Raw genomic sequence first — 7,288 nt, 5'->3', positions numbered from 1 at the left:
GACTGTTTTGATTATACTGCTGTACAAAGACACTTGTTGGAATGTTTTAAGCTAAAACTTGAAATGTATAGGAAAAAGTTTCATGAGCATAGATGCAAGGCAGATGAAAATGTATGGGAGTATGTTGCTGAACTGAGCACTTATTTTCATAGCTGGGTGAGTGGATGTCAGGTCACCACTTCTGAAGGGCTGGCAGACCTTTTGGTAAGGGAACAAGCCCTTAGAACTTTGCCTGAGGACATTAGGATCTGGTTAGCTGATAGACAGTGTGCTACTTCAGATGAGTTGGGGAAGGAGGGAGACTTATACCTGGCCAGCAGGGCAGCCCTGCACAGGAAGGGGACCCCCAGTACTGCTCATGGGTCTAAAGGAACCCATGATGGGCAGCACAGACTGCCTCAACATAATCCAGCAGTAGCAGGGGAAGCCACTAGTCCAGGTACACATCCAGGAGCTAGGGTTAAATGTTTTGAATGCAACCAGTGGGGCCATGTCACATACAGGTGTCCATGGAGGCAAGGTGGGGAACCAAAGGTGAGGGAGCCAGTAAGTGGGAAAGATAAAATGCCAACAGTGGGTTGTCTTGAGACAACAGGGGTATGGAGCTACCATCCTGCAGATGTCCTGACAGGGAAGGATTTGGATGAGGCAGTACTATGTACTTATGTAGTTACATACAGTGAGGCTAGGAGACAAGCATGTGGGTCTGGTAGCCTGGGGGAGACCCAAACAGACTGCATACTTGCAGCCAGGACTGCTGAGGTGGTTACTTCATGGAGTGAGCTATGCTGTAGCATTGAGGCTGAATGTGAGCCACAGCTGCTTGTGGGTACTGATGTTCCCTTGGACAGGGTAACTGCAAAGGTAGAGGTGAGTAGTAGTACTCAGGCTGACAGTGAGGCACCACTGTCAGAGGATGCCAGACTTCCTGTGGAAGGGGAGCTGGGAAGGGCTACACAGGAGAGACTTGAGACAGGCTCAGCTCTCAGACCCTACATTGCAAGGTCTGAGGCAGGTAGCTAGGAAGGCACCTGATTCTCAAGGGAAGGGGGAATCTGCATACTGGAACAAAGGGTTACTGTACAGAGAGTGGACCTCTGAGAGAGGGCTAGAAGATGAGAGAGTACAGCAGTTGGTAGTGCCTAGAGCTTACCATCTGGCACTTCTAGCCATAGCCCATGATATTCCCTTTGCAGGTCATACGGGCATAAAACATACAAAGAGGTGTATTATGCAAAACTTCTATTGGCCTGGAATTTCCAGAGATGTAACAGGGTACTGCAGGACCTGTGAGCAGTGCCAAAAGGTAGGCAAGGCAGGAGACAAGGTGAGAGCTCCTTTTATGCTTTTGCCTGTGATTGAGGAGCCATTTCAGAGGGTAGCTATGGATATTGTGGGTCCTGTGAGTACCCCAAGTTCCACAGGGAAAAAGTATATCCTAGTGACTGTAGGTTATGCTACACGATACCCTGAGGCAGTGGCTTTGTCCTCCATTGAGGCTGAGAAGGTGGCAAATGCTTTGCTAGAGATTTTCAGCAGGATAGGTTTCCCAAAGGAAATACTGTCTGACAGAGGTGCCAATTTTATGTCAGACCTGCTGACTTGTCTATGGAAGTCCTGTGGGGTGAAGCACATGAAGACCACTCCCTACCACCCCTAGACTAATGGTCTTGTTGAGAGGTTAAACTCTGCAATCAAGTGCATGCTATGGGCATTTGCAGATCAGTTTAAGAGGGAGTAGGACAAATATTTGCCCCATCTGTTGTTTGCTTACTGAGAGGTTCCCCAGGAATCCATAGGTTTTTTACCCTTTGAGTTGCTGTATGGGCATAGGGTGAGGGGACCACTAGATTTAAGTCGAGATTAGTGGGAAGGTGAGTGTGAATCTCACAAGGTGTCTGTTGTGGCATATGTCCTGAACCTCAGGACAAGGCTCAGGGAACTCATGGGCCTGGCTCAGGAGAACCTGGAAGAAGCCCAACAACATTGAAAGGTGTGGTATGACAGGAATGCTTGAGCTAGAGAGTATGCTGTAGGGCAGCAGGTGATAGTTCTCATTCTTGTCAAACACAACAAGCTGCAGGCAGCTTGGAAGGGACCCTACAAGGGGGTAAGAAAGGTAAGTGATGTTAACTACATGGTGGAAGTGCTAGGCAGATGGCAGGAGCACAAATTGTACCATGTTAACATGATGAAACCTTACCATGATAGGGAGGCCCTTGTGCTGAGCATTTGCAGTGGATTTCAGGAGGAGTCTGAGAGAGATCTTGTGACTGATCTCCTCAGTGAGGCTTGGGCTGACACCTCGGTGGAAGGGGTAGCAATGTCCCAGTAGCTATCTCCTACCCAGGTACGAGAATTCCGAGCAGTGTTGCAGGAGTTTGGGGGCATGTTCACCAGGAAACCAGGGAGCACCCACCTGATGCAGCACCAGGTGGATACAGGACCCCAAAGGCCTATCAGGCAGGCCCCTTATAGGGTGCCTGAGAGAGTCAAACAGGCTTTGAGGAAGACGTATAGGAGATGCTGGAACTAGGGGTGATTCAAGAGTCCAACAGTCCCTGAGCCTCACCAGTGGTGTTGGTGTCAAAGAAGGATGGCAGCACCAGGTTCTGTGTGGATTACAGGAAATTAAATAGTCACACAGAATCGGATGCTTACCCCATGCCTAGGACAGATGAGGCCCTAGAGCAGCTGGGTGGGGCTAAGTATCTTACAACCACTGATCTTACCAAGGGTTACTGGTAGGTGCCATTGACTCCCTGTGCTACAGAGAAGTCAGCCTTTGTGACTCCTTTTGGCTTGTATGAGTTCACAAAGATGCCCTTTGGGATGAAGAATGCCCCAGCAACTTTCCAGAGGCTGGTAGATCATATCTTAGCAGGAGCAGGAGGGTTTTCCCTTGCTTACATGTATGATATTGCTATCCACAGCCATTTCTGGCAGGAGCACCTTCAGCATGTTAGGGAGGTGCTGGGCAGACTACAGAGGGCATGGTTAACCATTAAGCCAAGCAAATGTCAGGTGGGTATGGCAGAAGTCTGCTACCTAGGACATAGAGTGAGGAGTGGTAAGATAAGGCCAGAACCTGCCAAAGTGGAAGCTATTCAGGCATGGCCTGCACCTGTTACTGAAAAGCAGGTGAGGACATTCTTGGGGACAGCAGGGTACTACAGAAAGTTTGTTCCCAATTATAGTACCATAGCTGCTCCCCTCACAGACCTGACAAGGAAGAACAGGCCAGATAAGGTAGTGTGGACCCCAGCATGTGAGCAGGCATTTCAGAAGCTTAAGGAAGCTTTGGGAGGACCCCCTGTGTTAGCCAGTCCAGACTACAGCAAAAACTTTGTTGTGCAGGTGGATGCTTCAAACTATGGGGTGGGGGCTGTACTTAGCCAGATTTCTTCAGAGGAAGAAAAGCCCCCAGTGGTTTATCTCAATCGTAGGCTCCAACCCAGGGAGGAATGCTACGCAGCAGTAGAAAAGGAAAGTCTAGCCATAGTGTGGGCACTACAAAAACTTCAGCCTTATCTGTATGGAAGAAAATTCACTGTGATGTCAGATCACAACCCTCTAACATGGTTAAACAGAACCAGTCAGCAAAATGCCAAGTTGCTAAGATGGAGTCTGGAGTTGCAAGCATATGATATGTCAGTGCAGCACCGCAGTGGGAGTAGCAATGCCAATGCAGATGGGCTCTCAAGACAGGGAATGGGGTGAGGTACACCCAGATAGACCTGACACTCTCAAGCGATGTTTCTCAAGGGGCACGTGAAAAACTTGCTTGAGTTCCCTGGGGGGAAGAGATGTGACAATTGGGGAAAGATGGGGGAAGGCTGCCAGCCTAGTCAAATAGAATTAGATATATAATTCTGGCATTTGTAAATAAATGTAAAATACAAGCATGTTTTCTTGAGTGTAAAATAATACTGTGAAATGTGGAACTGCAAAATATGTGATAACATTGCATTCTACTGGCCAAGTGAAGCATGTTGTGACCCTTTCATGTTAGAATTCGGCTCCAGTGCTTCTGGATGAAGGTTTCATGCCCATTGTTTTAAGGCTAAAGTTTATGACCAGAATTAACATGTGGAAGGTGCTTTATTGCTCTGGTTTCTGCTAGAGTGTATATGTGAAATTCCTTTTATTGTTGTAAGTTTCTGAGCAGGTGTTAAATTGCTAAATAATGCAGTCTGTTTGCCTGGGAAAACCTAAGAGTCAACATGATGTAATTTGAGAGGGACCCAGCAAACATGTTTGTTAGTAATGTTTAAATACTATTTCTCACAAGAGACTGAGAGCATTTTGATCTTGATATCCAATTTATCAGCACTCTGCCTTATGCTCACATGTAAGTTTTAGCACTGTGATTTCTTGTAGGAATAAAGCTAGTAAAGATTAATTAGGTATTTTTCTTTGAAATCAGTCCTGTCCTACTGTATTATTTTAAGTTTCTGTGTGATCTCTGAACTCTTAGATATCTCTGTGGTGTAGTAGTTTTGTCTTGTGTTATAATTATTTATTATTAAATATTTTTAAAACCTTCTACCTGTGGCTGGTTTATGTAGAGATACATTATGCTTTAGAGTACATTATATATTTATAGAGTTTACTGTCTAAGCCCTTCCAATAAGTCTAGATTGAATAGTCACATTACCACTGGATAATAATATTGCACAGTAATAATTTGACACCTTTTTAAGGGCCTTTTAGTAGCTGATATTATTAGCTGGGTGGTGGCAGAGATTACTACTGTATGGTCTGGGTAAAGGGGCATAGCTGGAGAATCTGTGTCAGCCTTTCCCAGGAGTGTCTGTGAAGTTGTTAAATACTTATCTCAAAGTGTGTGTGTGTTGTGTCAGCTACTTGGGCAGGGACACAAAGCACTGGTTGGACAGAGAGGGTACTGGAGGTTTTAGCTTGCCCAGCTAGGCTGAGACCTGGACCCTATAGCTGTGCCAGTGGGGAGTCTTATTGGGGACCTGGTGAGCAAGGGAGCAACCAGCCCCAGACTGACTGTGATCTCTGTGTGCACTTAAGGGAAATTGTACTTTGCTGTGTGTATTAATTATCCTTTCCTCTCTTCTATGAGATGACCTCCCTGGTGTTAGTGGTGAGGATTGAGGCTCCTTGATTGCTGAGCTAGGGCACGGTCGTCACAATACACATATATATATATATATATATATATATATATATACACACATACACACATACACACACACACACATATATATATATATATATATATATATATATATATATATATATATATATACACACACACACACACACACACACACACACACATATATATATATATATATATATATATATATATATATACACACACACACACACACACACACACACACACACACACACACTCGCATATATATATAACTATATATATATATATATATATATATATATATATATATATATAAATAACCATCAGACCATCAGAGAATTTCCATTCTGATTATATGATCTCAGTTTGTAATAGATATTTGTTTACAGATCTTAGCTGTGTTTGGGGTTATGTACCAATTTAATATATGGCTTCTTATTGGGTAATTTATGTGTTTGTAGATTACTGTAAATGATAACAGAACAATGATCACTTGGAATTACTGTAAAGAACAAAGCTGAACAAATGATGTCACATTGTAATAAAGAAGTTCAAAAATGTGTGACTTTAAGGAGCATTTCAATCCACCCAGCATGGGGGGGGACTTTGTCAGCCATCCACATAACGTGTTCCAGAGGTATGTCCTCACCTCTTCTACTTAGCTGACTCTCACTGTGTGCTAATTACTGTTTCCCTCCTGGCCTGCTGATTGTTTTTGTGGTGACTGACGTTTCCTGGCCCAACCCACTCCGTTTGTCCTCACTATGCTTGGGCTCACTCTGCTCCCCTGCCCTAACTCCATTCCCACCCACCTCCACTTTCATTTCATCTGTACTGGCTACACCTCATTCTAACCCCTCCCACTCTCCCCACATATCCAATCATAGCTGTCCCATGTAAACTTCCTACCACTCCTCTCCAAATAGCTTCCTATCCCTTCCATACATCCACTAATATAGCAATTACTGTTTATACCTACCCACACCACAACCCCACTCTCTGATCCCTCTCACTCTCATTATCTCCCCCATACTCACAGCATCTTAGCATATCTCCAACCTTTGACTCTACCTTCCCTTAACCTACTATTGCTCCCTTCTTACTCACTTCTCTCTATCTTGCAAATTAATCTCTTCTTAATACTCCGTATTCATAATTTTCATCTTATTTCTCACTCCTCTCCTCCCTAGTAAATAACCTCTTCCCCACATACTTTTACCTTTCTTTCTGTCATCCTTCTGCTATGATTATCTCATTTCAAACCATACACCCCTCTACCTCACATCAATCCTGCTTATGTACCTCTTTTTAATTACCTCCTATCATATCATACACACCTTAATTTTTCACATTCATCCCCAACCTACACTTCTAAACTCCACAAGAAACCCTCACTGCCCTTCCTAATTTGCCCCTCTCTCTTTAACTCTTCTTTCACACAGCTCATCAAAATAAAAATTTTCTCTGTCTCTATCACATCCTTCAAATCTAAATACAAACCACTGGTGTTTACCTTTATGCAAATAAACTTCCCCTTTTTCTAACAATTTACTGTCATCTGGAGACATCCACCATGATCCTGGCCCATCTAGCCCAATCACAACAAACACCTGTCTCACTAAACATCTCTCTATCTTTGCTATTAACATACAAAGTCTACCTAATAAAGTTACAGAGCTACACTCCTGGATCACCCACCAATCACCACACATCCTGGCCCTTTCTGAAACTTGGCTAAAACCACATATTTCTAACACTGAAATACTACCTCCCCACTACAACATCTATCACCAGGATAGAACCACCAAAAAAGGTGGAGGTGCCACAATTATGTATTCTGAATAGCTTAACCTATCCCCCCTGCCAATATTTTTGCCTAACTTTCAACCAGCTGAACTACTACTTCAAAACTGTCACCAGAACCCCCATAAGAAATTTGCCATTGCCTCTATCTATATCCGACCTGGAAACAACATTCTCATCCTCAAACCTATTCTAGCATGGATTTATATTAATATCTCTTATGAGACCGTACTACTAGGTGACATAAATATCGACTGGCAAAAAATATCCTCTACCTTTTCCTCCCTTCAAATTAACCTACATAACTTCCATCATCTTATCACAACTCCTACCCACTTCAGCAACAAAAATACC

This window comes from Protopterus annectens, chromosome 12.part0, assembly GCF_019279795.1.
Source record: "Protopterus annectens isolate FY-2018-M chromosome 12.part0, PAN1.0, whole genome shotgun sequence".
Lineage (NCBI taxonomy): Eukaryota > Metazoa > Chordata > Ceratodontiformes > Protopteridae > Protopterus > Protopterus annectens.
The sequence above is the reverse complement of the archived record's forward strand: the minus strand, read 5'-3'. Positions refer to the sequence as shown.